This window comes from Numida meleagris, chromosome 2 (genome assembly GCF_002078875.1).
Source record: "Numida meleagris isolate 19003 breed g44 Domestic line chromosome 2, NumMel1.0, whole genome shotgun sequence".
Classification (NCBI taxonomy): domain Eukaryota; kingdom Metazoa; phylum Chordata; class Aves; order Galliformes; family Numididae; genus Numida; species Numida meleagris.
Genome location: NC_034410.1, coordinates 146,188,450 through 146,204,465, shown reverse-complemented (window position 1 = coordinate 146,204,465; position 16,016 = coordinate 146,188,450). Strand labels below are relative to the sequence as shown.

At 41.0% G+C, this 16,016-nt stretch overlaps 1 long non-coding RNA gene across 7 annotated transcripts in view; it reads right to left on the bottom strand.

The window, feature by feature from the left end:
- LOC110394294 overlaps positions 1–16,016 on the bottom strand; it is a 156,204-nt gene that overhangs the window by 68,637 nt on the left and 71,551 nt on the right. For 4 of the 7 annotated variants that reach the window (XR_002435529.1, XR_002435534.1, XR_002435533.1 and 1 more), the window contains 2 exons: positions 9,284–9,392; positions 8,272–8,455 (listed from right to left, as the gene is read on the bottom strand). The exons of 2 other annotated variants lie outside the window; for them this stretch is intronic. This is a non-coding gene — a long non-coding RNA (uncharacterized LOC110394294). The remainder of the gene's footprint in view (positions 1–8,271; positions 8,456–9,283; positions 9,393–16,016) is intronic. One more of the 7 variants, XR_002435531.1, reaches the window with a different exon arrangement.

Sequence of the window (16,016 nt, the reverse complement as noted above, 5' to 3'; positions counted from 1 at the left end):
ATACTTATTATTTTGTGACAAATCTGTCTGGGGAAGGAGAAGAAGTTTCCTGCTCCCCTCCAGGTAGTCCTTATTCTGAGTATGTGGTCATGGTCTGTGTTCACTCAACTAAAAAAAAAAAAAAGGTAAATAAAAAAAGTAATGGACTCTTCCTGATTCCCAGGATTTTTTTCTTAATATGAATTTGGATCTACATTCATCACTGTTCCTGTGACAATTGCTGCAACATGTCACTGGAGCTGCACACCTGTGAGTTAAGCTGTACTCAGTTCTGTTACAGGGTTTTCCATTTGAAATGTGGAGAAATCCAAGGCAAGATTGTAAAGGTGCACAGGGAAGCACAGAAGCAGCTGTCTACACTGGGGAAAAATTAGAAATGCAGCAGTCTTCTTCATTCTTTCTGTGAGACATCTTTTCCCTCAGGGAGAGGAAACCCATTGACAGGCTGACAAAATTCCTGCAGAGGTAACCAAGGTGGTTAGAGAGCTGGAACACATACAAGGGATGGGATCTTCTGGAGCTAAGCGTTGTGTGCCTAGAGTTGTGTCTGTGGTCACTCATGACTTCTGGAAGGCATGGGAGGGCGCAGGCATTAGGCAACGTGTGTGGCTCACATGCAAATGAACCATAGCAAAGATTCGGACGTCTTGCAATTCTCAACACCTGTGTAAAATGCTCAAATGAAGAATCCTGTTGGAAAAAGATAATCTATTTAGGGAAATTTTGATGAATAGCAGCTCTGTTAAAGCAAACTCGGATAGTATTTGTCTTAAGGAGAACAACTGACAAATACTTGTAACGGTGCTGTAAATTTTCCAAGCTCCTGAGATGTCTGGAAACTGAATCACAGACACAGCACTGTCCAAGACTTCCCTTGGAAGAGCACTGATAAATTTTAAAAAACACTGAGAATTATTGCTCTTCTTGAAGAGCCCAGATAATAATGGCACAGTGCTGAAATGCACATCTATCTACCTATCTATCTATCTATCTATCTATCTGTCTGTCTGTCTGTCTGTCTATTTATCCACCTATCTGTTTAGCCATCTATCTAGTTCTTTTCTTGCACTTGAAGTAGATTCTGGTTTTTGTTGCAAATTTACTTCATCTTTATTTTAGAAGGGTTTCAGCAAGTAAAGACATAGGTAAAACATTGCTTCCCTTTGACGAGTCATCTTGCTAAAAGAAGAGAGAAATATTTTGTGGCTAGTCTGTCTGCTTGTTCTATTGAAGAGAGTATTTTTGTGCTCTTTGGTGAAAGGAGAACTGTGGTGGAAGGTAGCATCAGGGTCAAATGTATACAGTTTGGCACACACTGAAGTACTTCAGAAGAGAGACCTCACATTGTTAAGGATGTGTTTAGGCTCTTTGTATATGGAACATGAGTCCTGAGTTCTGATCTTCACCTCCTTTGTGCTCCGGAATACCCTAGAGCTCATTGAAGCAAGCAGAGATTTTGTAAAAGCAATAAAAAAAATAGCGCTGTTTCAAATTATAAGAGGATTAAATATGCTTAAATTTGAAACTGCTCTGGCAAAGTGCAATAGTAAAAGGCTATTAAGTGAGCTGTCCATTTATAGAAAACAGAAGATATAAAATTCATTTTTAATGGACTGTTTCCATGGAAATGTTCTTTAGTAGAGACATTTTATAGTGTATTAAGCAGCACAAGGAGGTAAGCTGACTGTAGTGGTAACTGTAATGCAAGGTCTATGGTTTGTAAAAAATTGAAACTGTTAACAGGTTTACAGCCAAGAGAGTGAGGAGTATTTCAATGCCATTTATCACTCAGCCAGCAAAATTGAATGCTAAAACTCAGCACACCTACTGAAGTGGAATCTCCCTATTGGCTCCTTACCAGAATATCTCAGAAAAAGGAAGATCTGTTCCTTGATTATGGAGGTAATAATAATTATAGATAATTTGTACATCCTCATTCCATTAATTGATGGAATCTCAAAGCATTTTCCAAAAATTAATTAAATAACTCACTCTACATAGTAAAATTACTCTGCTCAATAAAACCTTGCTTTTATCTGCAACTTGCTTCTTCTCCTATGCCTGCTGAAATTTCAGTAACATGCTACTGAGACTGTGGTCTAGGCAGGAGATGACAATGACGAAAGTTCAGAAGGAATATGGTCGGTGACTCAGAGACTTTAACAACCAAATAAGAATGAAAAAGATTAGGAAAAAAAGCAGTCCCAGGAAGGGGAGAGGCTTTGCCTGTTGTTTTGAGACATGGCTCTTCCAGACAAAGAAGATACCCTGGACATTTTCAGACAGTAAATCTGAGAGGATTAGGACAACATAGTTGGCCTCTTCCAGTGACTCAAAGAACATCTATTTTCTGTGGGCTCAACATCGAGCACTGATGCAGTGATGTGGATTCTTCTTTTGGCATGCTTGAGAAGCTCAGTCAGTGTTCTCTGTGCACTGTAGATCACAGAATCAGAATTACTAAGGTTGGAAAAGACCTCTAAGATGATCAAGTTGAACCATCAACCCATCCCCACCATGCCCACTAACCATGTCTCTCTGTTCCGTAGATCTATGTTTTTTGAAAACCTCCAGGTATGGTGACTCAACCACCTCCCCAGGCAGCCTCTTCCAATATATTACCACTCTTTCTGGGAAGAAGGTCTTCTTAATATCCAATCTGAATCCCCGTGGAGCAACTTAAGACTGTTACCTCTGTTTCTAAGATCCAAAGGCCTGGCTGCACTAGCAAGATCAGGAGAAATGTATCAGCTTGAAACTCCTCTTACCTAGGCTACCCTGCCCTGTTCAGTGTAAATATGCATTGCCTACATCTTTACTGCAAAGTTGTGTGAACTTTTCTGTTCACAGGTGTGTGGCTTGAGTCAGTGAGTATTAGTGGGCATGGGGGTGATGGGTTGACAGTTGAACTATATGATCTTAGTGATCTTTTCCAACCTTAATAATTCCATGATTCTATGAAAGCACCTATTCACTGTGATGCTGTATTCACCCTGTAACAGAGCAATGCTATCAGGAGTTAAGGTGGTCAAGAAAGTAAGGTATGTAGAATACAGCACTGAGGATATGGAATTATTTTGCCTCCTTTTTGAAATGAAAACAACCTTAAATTCCACCTCCACTTTGGAACAGAAGGCCAAGAGATGAACAAAAAGAGACAGAAGATAATGAAATCCATTAAACATTCAGCCTGTTTACATCTGGATCTGTATCTATAGACATAGGTTAAATAAAGAGTTCTTCATTTATAAGTCAAATCTGCAGTAAAGATCAGAAATAATAGCATTTTTGAAATCCTCTGAAGCATTCTGAAATATGGGCACAGCAGGAGCATGTCCTTTTACCCAATATGATTGAAGAGCTGAATAAGGATGAGGGCAACCCCAGCTGATGGCTCGTAGCTTGTTTCGACCTTCATGCGCAGTGCTCCTGCTTCATCTGTGACTACCACCTCAGCCCTCTAAGACTGTTGTCCACTGACAGAACAGCAGGAATTTAACCCAGTCTTCAAACTGCCATGAATTTTGAAAATGGATGGACCGTTGGAAATCCACCATCAGGCTGCATCAATTCACATCAATCCAGCACCCTTCTGCCTCTGGCTTGCTACATGGGGACCCACTCTAGCAGAAAAAGCTGTAACAAATGACTCTGCTCTTTCCTCCAGATAGTAATGGAAAGGGCTTCATTTGCGAGCCAGCTGGCCCTTGTTAATGAAAGGTCATTACCAAAGATCCAGAGTCATGTCTACTCAATTCTCTGATTTTTATTGTTGTTTCTTTCTCTGGTGCTCACAGAAGCAGAATTAAGATGCTTTACTGTAAAGTGGCAGTTTGCAACCGAGACTACTTATTTCTGTCAGGGAGACTAAATGGACATGAAAAACCTTCGTCCCATCCTCCCAGAGCCAGCCCTCCACGGCCAGTTATGCCAGAGATGCTGCTCTTGTCCCACAGTCTTTGTCACTCTGAAGTTGGGCTTTCACACTGCTCCATTAGCACTGTAACCACATCCTTAATAGTTCTGAGTGCTGCCACCATGGAAACTCTGCTTCTGCACAGTTCTGCCAAGCCACATTGGAAGTAACTTGTCTCAACATCTGCTACTTCGGTCATAAGCCTCCCTGATGTGGAGATCTCAGTCTATATGAGCTAGTAGAAAATGGAAAATGGAACATGTTTTAACATGGTCATATCCATTTAGAAACTCTTTCTTGTTTTCCATTTTCTTAAAATCAATATTTTAGCCAGCTCTAGTTCAAAAGGCAATAGTCTAGTGCACAAGCACACAGTTTTATTTCTGAGCGCTTTATATAGTCTAGTTAATCTGTTCAATTTCCCTTTCCATTTAAAAATAGCCCAAAATGTAATCAAAGTATCTAGTTTTTTGTTTTTTTTTTTAATATGTCCAGCAATAAGCCATAAATCTTTTGGTTAATTCTGGATAAAATATTTTAGGGTAGAGAAATGCAGTTATTTTTGTGACAACTCACAAGTAGACATGCAGGCTTCTCTCTTATATAAATCATTCTCCTCCAAAAATAAAGTCACTTGATTGCTAAAAACTCATAGAATCATAGAATCACTTGATTTGGAAAGGACCTTTAAAGGTCATCTAGTACAATTCCTCTGAAATGAACAGAAATATCTACAGCTAGAAGTTTCCCTTCTGGAAACTACGCTAAGGCAAGTGAAAGAGAGGGGAGAGAGGGAGGTGATATGGGACAGCCAGCATGGCTTCATGGCTTCAACACGAGCAAGTCCTGCCTGACCAACATGGTGGCCTTCTATGATGGAGTATCTGCATCAGTGGACAAGGGAAGAGCCACCGATGTCATCTATCTAGATTTCAGTAATACCTTTGACACAGTTCCCCACAACATCTTTCTCTCCAAGTTTGAAAGATACGGATTTGATGGGTGGACTGTTTGATGAATGAAATCATGTAGCCAGTGGCTTGAGAAAGTATCAGAATTAAGAACAACTATACCCACTTTATGTGGCAGAGTCTCTTTATAGAACTTGGTGAAGAAATGGCTCAAGGTGGAATGAGATAAGCTAAGCCCTGTATCCTGTATGTTCTCCATGCACAATGCTAGAGTGTCTATACTTGTGGTCAAAGTATCAACACTGTGCCTACAAATAGCACATCATATGGAAGAGCTGAGATCTGCTGGTTGACTGGGCCAGTTCTGACCCTGAGTTATGTATGGAGGTTCAATGAGAATTCAGCCTGTGAGAGAAATTGTGTGTCCTCAGACTCCTCACTTTCAAAGAGCTCCAGAGCTCTGACTAAGATATTATCTGACCTTAAGCACCTGCATACCAATGTGAAGACAGGAAGGACTGGTCTAAAGATTTCATTAGCAGTGTCAGTGTCCTCTTGTGTTTCATGAGACTGATAGCTTACAGATATCTCTCTACCAAGAGTGCTTGATTTGACCAAGATTCCTGGGATGCTGGCAGCTAATGACTTTGACAGTTAGCTCCATTACGTTCATCAGCAATGAGGTTCACCGAGACCAAGTGCAAGGTATTGCACTTGGGTCAATGCAGTCCCAGATATGAGTACAAACTGGGGGAAAAACTCCTGGAGAGTAGCCCTGTGGAGAAGGACTTGGGGGTCCTGCTGGATTAAAAGCTGGACAAGAGCCAAAGTGTGCTCTTGCAGTCTGGAAGGCCAATGGTATCCTGGGCTGCATCAAGAGGAGTGGCAGCAGGGACAGGGAGGTGATTGTCACCCTCTACTCTGCCCTTGTAAGGCCCCAGTGGGAGGACTGCATCCAGGTCTGGGGCCTCCAGCACAAGAAGGATGCAAAGCTGTTGGAGCAGTTCCAGAGGAGTGCCACAGAGATGATCAAAGGGCTGGAGCACCTCTTCTATGATGAAAGGTTGAGGCACTTGGGTTTGTTTACCTTGGGGAAGAGAAGACTCCAGGGAGATCTCATTGCAATTGTCCAACACTTGAAAGGAGCTTACAAGCAGAAAGGATACCAACTTTTTATGCAGGTAGATAGTGATAGGACAAGGGCGGAATGGATTTAAACTGAAAGACAGGAGGTTTAGGTTAGACATTAGGAAGAAATTCTTCACTTAGAGGATGGTGAGGCAGTGGAAGAGGCTGCCCAGAGAAGCTGTGGATGCTCCATCCCTGGAGGCATTCAAAGCCAGGTTGGATGGGATCCTGGACAGCCTGATTTGGTGGCTGACAACCCTGCCCAAGGCAGGGGGTTAGGACTAGATGATCTTTAAGTTCACTTCCAACCTGAGCCATTCTATGATTCTATGATACGATTCTATGATTTTATCATTTGCTTTCTATGGATAAAAGACTTGGTTTGTTGATTAATTACTTTTTGGAGGCATAGAAGGCTGTTAGAAGGCACTTTACTAATCATAGAATTATAGAATCATGAAATATCCCAAGTTGGAAGGGACCCATCAGGATCATCAAGTCACCTATGCAATTGCATCAGAACTTCATTGCTCACCTCAAAATAGGAGGTGAGATAGAATTTCAGACTAGTTAGGATAATACAAGAACATGATGCTTTGGCTTAGTTCCTGGGAAACTTTATTTAATTTGTTCAGTGGAGGTATACTGGAAAAGAATCACAAATCAAAATATTAGAAAACGAAGAAAATGGCTTCAGAAAACCTACATCTCAGTGGAGAACCAGGAATCAAGAAAGAAAAGCTAAAGTCTGTGAATCAAAATGAGCCAAAGAACTGGAGGTCACAAAAAGTATTTCCTCTTAGTGGAGACTTGAACACATGGGGGATCAGAGTAAAACACAGGGATCCATTGGGACCATCTGTGGAAGCAATGCTATCACTATGTAATTGCTCAAACATAAGCAGAAGTTTTTTGCTGTCTTGTATAGCCTGCATTTTTTTTCTCATGTAGCAAAAATGAATGTAAATCCCTCAAAACCATGCAAAAAATAAAACAATTGCAACAAAATACTCTCAGCTAATGAAAATTGCCTGTTCAACCTACTGCTGGCCACTGGTCCCCAAAGGAAGACTGAATAAACCCACCTAGTGCAAAGCTGAAGTTGTTGGATGAGCGGAAATTGAATTTTTCCTCTATACAGGCAAAAAGACCCGAGGAAAGGTGGTTATGATGTAGATATCACCATGTAGACCTGCCTCTTCCTCGGGTGAAAGGTGGACCAAGGATCTCCTTGGGCAAAAGGTTGACCATGGCAATCCAGCATGGAAAGGCTGAGGCAGAATCATTGCTTTCCTTCCCGTGGGCTATAAAAGTTAAGACTTTGAGTACTTAACATTCAGTAAATCTTTACCTGCAGTTAGAAAAACTCCAGGCTTAAAACTTCCTCTGCTGATTTTGCTAAAGATTGCAGTGATCAAGACCTGAAAATGCTTCGGGGCTTGCCAAACCATTTGGCATGATCTGCTTTCCCCTCTTTTAACTCAAGTACAGCCTTTTTATTAATAGAGGTTGTAACATATTCCTTTATTTCATGGCTGCACAAATATTCCTACATGCTCAACTATCAAAAAGAATAGAAACCCCACAAAGCTTGGGCACACGTGGGTGGCTTGAAACCTCACTCTGTGAGAGATGATACAGCCTTGACAGATAGCATGATAGCAGTGATATTAAGCAAACTTCTCTCCTTGGGATACTTATATACTTAATGAGGCTTTTCAGCTCAGCTCCCCCTTTTCATTTCTGCTGTCCCATTAATGGCCCCACTTCTCCTGGTGGCTGCTCCTCACATGCTGCCCATTAAGTAGAGATTAAGCGGCTGATGAATGACAGCCTGGCTCCCTGAAAGCTCAGCTGACATTCAGATGTATGGTATTCCAACTCATTAGGAGCAAGACTGGTTTTAGTGATAATAAACACTTCAGCAAAGTGCTTAGCAAGGGGCCTGTCTGACTCTCCACCCTGCTCTTCTGTCTGGGCTGCAAATATCTCTTCAAGACAGGGACACTGTACATGGAAGTTTTGCAGGGTAATGTTTTAAATTTAAAGAAAAAAAAGTAAAAATGGACTAAACCAATATACTTGATGGACATGAGCTATATAAAAAGATTAGCCATAAGAGAGATTAGGAGAGAAAATACTGCAGTGCACTGTTTAATGCTCATGTGAGTATTGAACCAGGGAGATCAGGACTGAGGTTTGGAAGCACTCATGTGAAATGGAGCATTCCCTTAGAGCAACAGACTTTTTCTCATGATGTCCCCATCATTTCCATTGCAGCTGAGCTCCTCCTTTCTTTAGCTGCCTTATTCTTACCTTGCTCCCAGTGAAGCTGACTTAATTTTCCAGCCAGAATCTGAAATGAAAATATCCAAATCGTCCCATAGTTTTGTATGAAGCCCAGGTATAAAAGCACTTTTTTCTCCCTCCAAACCACAATGTCTTTTCCACTTGTGCAGTTTTTTGGCCTGATCTTCCTCTGCATTCATTAACTGAAGTACTGCAACATAATCCATGTAAAGGTGTCCATTAAAATGGTGTTTCAGGTTAAAAGACCCATCCTATGACCACATTTTGAATCATGCTAGGAACAATAAATCTTTATCATCCCCTTAAATCCATCCTGGAATATAGTGAAGATGTGACCACTCACTGAAAATACCTAAAGTCATACCTTTAATGAGAGATATGTCCATAAACCATAGAATCATAGAATCATTAAGGTTGGAAAACACCACTAAGATCAACACATCCAACCTCCAACCCATCACCCACTAAACCATGTCCATGGAAATAATGTTTCTTAAGCATGTGTTGGATGCCATATGGACATTTTGTAGTCTTTAGCTGCACAAACAGAGGCAGTGCTAAGAAATATGGTATAAGAGTATGAAAGGAAGAAGATTATGGCTACCAGTAGAACAGGAGTAATTCCCATCTGGGAGAATGGAATTTATACTGTTTCTGAACCATGAGTGACCTGTAGTTTAAACTTTGTTTGAACCTGAGTTCAGAATGGGTGTGACCTAAATCAGTTATAAGTAATTGTAAGTGATGCTTTTAGGGGAGATTTTGTCTGGATGTAAGGAAAACGTTTTTATGATAAGGATGGTGAGAAACAGAAACAGTTTGCCCGGAGGTATGGTGGATGCCCCATCCCTGGAGATATTCAAGGTCTGGCTGGACAGGTCTCTGAGAAAACTGATCTAGCCATAGGTGTCCCTCTTCATTACAGGGGAGTTGGACCAGATGACCTTTAAAGGTCCCTTCCAGCTCAAATATTTCTATAATTCTATTATTCTTTCTATGATCTGATACATGATCTTACCTTTCTTTATTCACTTGGAAGCCCCAGGATGGACTTTCAGGTTAATGACATAGAGGGAAACATGTTTTTCGTTTACCTAAAGATTTGTTTGCATTTTCTGTCTTCTGTCCTGAAACATAAAAAAGATGAGCACCCCACTGAAAACTATCCTATTTACCCAGGTTTTCCCTCAACAGTAATGGCAAACTTCAGCAGGCAGAGCAGGCAGCAGACAATGACCATGTTACTTCCCTAGACTCCTGTTTCTTCTGCCAGCATCTAGTGCTGAACCTGAACATCTGTGTCCAAAGAAAGTCCCACCAGTTCAGAGCAGGACTGCACTATGAAACCATTTAAATCATTTGCTGCTGTAGGGACCTGTGTGTCTGTAACTCACAAGGGCTCGGTTTGTTTTCCTGTGGCTAAGGAAGAAAATTGGAAAAGTGGAAGGGGATGCAACACTAATTAACCTTGCCTGTGATGGAGAATTACTGCAATTATTTCACAACACGACTCCAAAGAGTGCAACACTCCTTTATACATAATGTGACACCATTATTATGAACTGTGCTAGCCCTGGCATTGTGTGAGATTATTCCTGTATGTCGTGCATGTAACATGCTGAGAGGCAAAACCAGCCAGTTACATAGAGAGGGCACAGAGCTTTGCAGCAGGGTTAGCAGAATACAAATTGTCTCTACAAACTGCATTTATTTTTAGCTAGGAGCTGCAAAGAGTGGCTATAAACCATCCTCTAGGGAAGATTCAGGCAGGAAAAAAGCAACAAGCTGTTACATTCACCCTCTGGCAAAAGTTGAGAAGTTGATCAATGGGAAGCAGCTTCCATTGGAGATTGGGGACTTGCTCCAGTCCAAAGGTTGTGCTCATTTCTTTTCCTTCTTTTCTGCTATCAAAAAACTCCAGAGGGCAAATGGCAGCCAAGAACTCCTTGCTTTTATGTATGCAGACAAAGGTGTTTCTCCAGCAAGGGCTTTCTCTGATTTATCATCAAAAAGGAAAAATGTCTTAATAACTTTGGGATATTACTTCACGCCAAATGACTCAAAAAGGAAGGAGCATTTCCAGCTCAAAGAACAAATACTGTGTTTGCTCAAACCAAAGACATCACCAGAAAGAAACCAAAGGATTTTGAATTGGAAATAAAAAGCTTGTTAAATGGTTTGATATGCTTTGTCTCCAGGGACAGTTGCACACACAACCTCCCTTCCTCTTGTTTTGAAACTCTTAAATGTTTAAGGATTAAATCACAGGCTAAAGTTACTATACTCACTCATTTGCTGTACATCATCTGGGCTTTAGCAACAGTCCACTCATTCATCCTCAGCCTACAGTAAGACTCCATTTACCCCCTAAAATGACATGCACTCCCCATGTGAATCCATGTTAGTTTGACAATATATATAAGCCCTTGAAAACCCATGAAAAAAAAAGTGTTGATTTCCTCAAGAAATACAATAATAAATACTATCTTGAATTTTCTGAATCCATGTGGATGTTTTTAGTGATTTAATTTTTCCTACTGCCCCCCTTTCGTTTTACTTTTTCAAGGTTTTGGACATCCTTTCACTTGCTCTAATCTGAGATGAAAATGAAACATAAAATTTGCTAGAAGCCAACTGTCATTTTCATTGCTGGACTTACACACAACCCAAATGCCTTAGAAAACACCCACATGAACAGGTACCTTGATGCTAGAATAATCACCCTGCTGCTTCAGAATGGAAGACTGCTTAATAATTTTTACAAGATATTACTGCATCCAGGCCTGAGGCACCCAGCATAAGAAGGATGTGGAGCTGTTGGAGAGCTATGAAGTTGATCAGAGGGCTGGAGTATCTCTCCTATGAGGAAAGGTTGAGGGAACTGGGATTCATCATCTGGGAGAAGGCTCCAGGGAGACTTCATTGCAGCATTCCAGTTCTCAAAGGGAGTTTACAAGCAGGAGGAAGACCAACTTTACATAGTCTGAGAGTGATAAGACAGGGCGGAATGGCTTTAAGACTCAGAGGGAGATGAGGCACTGGCACAGGTTAACCAGAGAAGTTGTGGATGCCCCATCCCTGGAGGTGCTGAAGGCCAGGTTGGATGGGGCCCTGGGCAGCCTGAACTGGTGGCTAGCAACCCTGCCCCTGTCAGAGGTTTGGAACTAAGTGATCTTTAAGTTCCCTTCATATTTGAAAAATAATGGCTGTCCGGTGAAGTCCCTGGTGACTGGAAAAAGGGAAACATTACTCCCATTTTTAAGAAAGGGAGAAAGGATGACCCAGGGAACTACAGGCCGGTGAGCCTCACCTCTGTGCCTGGGAAGATCATGGAGAAAATCCTCCTAGAAGCTATGTTAAGGCACATACTAGACAAAGAGTTGATCCGAGACAGCCAGCTTGGCTTCACCAAGGGCAGATCTTGCCTTACCAATCTGGTGGCCTTCTATGATGGAGTGATGGCATCGGTGGAATCATAGAATCATAGAGTGGCTCAGATTGGAAGGGAATCATAGAATCACATCATAGAATCATAGAATGACTTGGGTTGAAAAGGACCTCAAAGATCATTGAGTTTCAACCCCCCTACTGAGTGCAGAGTCGCCAACCACTAGATCAGGCTGCCCAGAGCCACGTCCAGCCTTGCCTTGAACACCTCCAGGGGCGGGGCATCCACAACCTCCATGGGTGGCATGTTCCAGTGCATCACTGGAGTGAAAAACTTCCTCCTAATATCTAACCTAAATCTCCCCTGTCTCAGTTTAAAACCATTCCCCCTTGTCCTATCGCTATCCACCCTCGTGAACAATCATTCCACCTCCTGTTTATATACTCCCTTCAAGTATTGGAAGGCCACAATGAGGTCTCCATGGAGACCTCACTGGTCCGGCTGGACAGGGCTCTCATCTAGCTGTAGGCGTCCCTGTTCATTGCAGGGGAGTTGGACTAGATGAGCTTTAAGGGTTCCTTCCAACTCAAATGATTCTATGATTCTATGATCTTTTTCTCACTCAAGTGTAGATGACAAATACGGCTGCACAATAGTAATGTCTCAAAGGGCATGTTACAGTGGACAATGCTGCTGCTGTGTTTTACATTTCCCAAAGACCAGCAGAAGAAAACATGCAACATGAGACTCATGGTTTGATATTAGGCAACATTAACTGACGGAGAGGAAATGAGGTAGCCTAAAGTTCAAAGTGATGGGCAGCTGAAGGACATGGAAATGAAGATCTATAAAAAGCACTATTGTGTACCGTGTCTGTGTAGCTGCTTCTTTTTCATCTTCCTTGAAGATCCTGAATTTCACAAAGGAGAAGAAAGCATACCAGTAGAGGCATCTCAGGGCAGAAACAATGTGTACAGAGAGTGAGAAGCTGAGGAAAGTATAAAGATGCCCAACCACAACAAGTAATTTCATAGCTTCAAAACAAAGCTGCTTATAAAAGCAGCTGCTTGTGATTACACAAAAGCTAACCTCTGTCCTATTATTGAATCTGTACATGACCTCATTCATCTGTGTAACATCCACATACAGAGCTATCAGGAACTGAAGTATCAGCTTAACAATAGGTTTCAGCTTCATACGCTGTGCAAAAGGAATTTACTTTTGTGTTCTACTATCTATCTGTGGGTGCAGGTATGTGGGATAGTGGTGAATAAAAAAGAGGAAATATTCAGAAAGAGGAAATAATGGGGAGAAAGGGATATCTCAGACTAGAATAGTTATTTTTCTTTTCAAATATTGATACCCAGTGCAAATTCAGCAAGCAGTATGTATGTACATGGATACTGAGAGAATTGAAAGTTCTGTTTGAGCATCCCTCTTACAGAATTACACATCAGTGAAAGTTAACATCCTGTCAAAAGCCCAAATGTTTGGTCAAAGTTACTCAAGTCTCTGTTGGTTGTACAGCCTCCTGGCTGTACGATTGTGCAATGGTGAAACACAAGGTTTCACTTATGTCCGTATGAAACATGAAACTCTGGTGGTGCCTATGACCTATCAAAGAAACTTCCTTCTTTCTAAAATCTTCGTGTCTGTTCTTTCCAGCAAAGATGATAAGATGTAGAGGGAATTTATAAATAGATTTAATTGCCCAGCTATGGAGCCATAATGCTGAAGGAAACATCTCCAATTCTGTCCTGTATGGGCTGCTTTGTAGAAAAGAGAAGTATGCTCTGCTTTATAAGCTCTTTAGCTTATCTCACCTTGTAGCGGAAATTCTAACTGTGCTCACATGTAGCAAATGCTGACAGCAAATGACTTTGAGGGAAAGAAAAAAACCAGGAAAAGAAAGATATTCACAATTCTATCACTGACAAACCCAAGCAGATTTCGGGTGAGGACATCTTCTATGAAGAATAAGAGACAGAGTCAGTGCTGTGATTAGCACTGAATATTGGGATGGTTTTCCACTGAACTGATCAGTGTTTTTATTCAGTTTAAATATGACATATAAAATCCAGTATTGCGTGAACATATTTATTAATGATTTGATGTTTGTTTGTTTTCAACAGGAGAGGAGATGAATGCTTCTGCATGCACAGGTTGATGACCAAATAACTCCACACCTCCATGCAGAGGAATATATGTATGAAGATGAACTATAACTAAAGTACTTTCCCTCTGGAGGGCTCTAGTTTCTCAAAATACTAGCCAGGTATCTGAATTACTGTGGTCAGTGTAACATGATTCATAATGGGATTACTGTACGGATTTAAATACCTAGATGCTGGCTAATCTTGCTCAGGTCTTGGATTATTTTGGAATCATAGAATCATTAAGATTCAAAAAGACCACTAAGATAACCTAGTCCAACCATCAACCCATTCCAACCATGCCCATTAACCATGTCCCTCAGTGCCATATCTAACCTTCTCTTGAACATCTCCAGGGCTGGCGACTCTACCACCTCCCTGGGCAGCCTATTCCAATGAATCATCACTCTTTCTGAGAAGAAGTTTTTCCTAATATCCAACCTAAATCTGAGCATTCACAATCTTGCTGACACTCAGAGTGGGAGTTTTTTTTAGTGGCCACACTCACTTTCATCCAACGTTATTTTCTTTTGATTCTCAGAGGAAAGTTACATAATAAAGTGGGTATTTAACACAGGATAGTAGATTGACTTTCCATTCTTTGGGATAAAAATACCACATCTTCCATTATAATCAGGATCATGATGCAATGGGAAAAAGATGGAAAAAAAAAAAGGAAAAAAATGAAGAAAAAGGAATGATGAGTCTCTGACAAATCCCATCAAATCACAGCAGTTAACTATATAGGGACATGGTCTGGCAGGCATGGTGGTGATGTGTTGACAGTTGGATTTGATGATCTTAGAGGTCTTTTCCAACTTTAATGATTCTTTGAGTCTATGAGTTGTGCCTACTGCACATGTGTGTGTTTTGCAGACCCACTACTGGGGGAGAAAGAACTGGAGGAATAATCCATTGATTCATGGTGAATTCTCTGACATATTTGTCTCTCTCCTTCCCCTTTCTCTATGTCTCCTAGATCAGACCAACCTTTCCTGTGTTAACACTGGAAACAGCATGGATATACTTTACATTTGCTGCCACTAAAGTAATTGTTCTGTCATTGAAATTTGCAAATGAATCAGGAAAGAGCATGGAGGACACATCACTGGAAAATTATCTTGCATCAGAGTCTGAGCAGCAAGGAAAGTTGCCTTGGAGGTGCTCATTAACCAAGCTGATGACAAAGCAAAAATAAAAAGAAGGTAAGTTTTAAAGGCAGCTTTCTAACCAAGGTACTCAAACATCCATTCCCATCTGCCCAGGATGAGCAACTTTGCATGAATTAGGCTCATGTGCACCATATGTCTATTTATTTCCATCTTTATCCTCTTTGCAAAGCTGTTTGAAGACAGCATGCCACGTTAGTGTTTTAGAAGTTCAGTGCGATCAGTGCCTGGAAGAAAAAAGCAACAAACCAAAAAGCAGCCCCAACAATCCTCCTGAAATAAAAATAAAAAATAAACCTCTGCTTAAGGACAAATACAATAGCTGAAGTGAGGCAAGAGGTAATTAACAGATAATATTAACTTTAACTGAGCTTAAATGACAATTAGAAAAGCACCAATTATCACCAGACACAGGGATGTAAATCAGAGAAAAAATGGCTGGGTAAACCAGGTCACTCAGTTCTAAGTGCCCAGGCCTGGAGGCAAGAGCAGCTGTTCCTAAGTTATTCCCAACAACATTTGTCTGCTCTGTTCTTCAGGATTTCTGTCCTTGGATTGAGCTGGGCATAAGGACTACAGGCTACTCTGGTAATCAAAACAGTTGTTAGGAGGAAGCTTTTTAGGCATTTAATTAAAAGATAAAGAGAGTAAAAGCAAGTGCCTTTGTGATTAATTTATGCACACTCAAGTCTTGAAGGTATGTCATACCTGGACCTTTTATGAAGTAACAATTTTTGTTACTTATGAAATTGAAGAATATGCACCAGAAAGCCTTCTGAGCATCTGCATTTGGATCTGATGGAGAAAAGAGAGAAAAGAGGTGATGGCAGTGATCTGAAAGTGAAGCATCATCAGGGAACTGAGATCTCGTTGCTCACCAGATTAAATATGAGTTTTACGCCTTAAGAAGAAAGAAGCTAGGTATCTACTGAAGTAAAGGTCTACTAGGTTTTTAGAAAGGAAGCATCCATGGTTAATATCTAGATTCTACATTTTATTGCCTTATCTTCATGAAAACTTCCCGTTGATTCTGGTTTAATA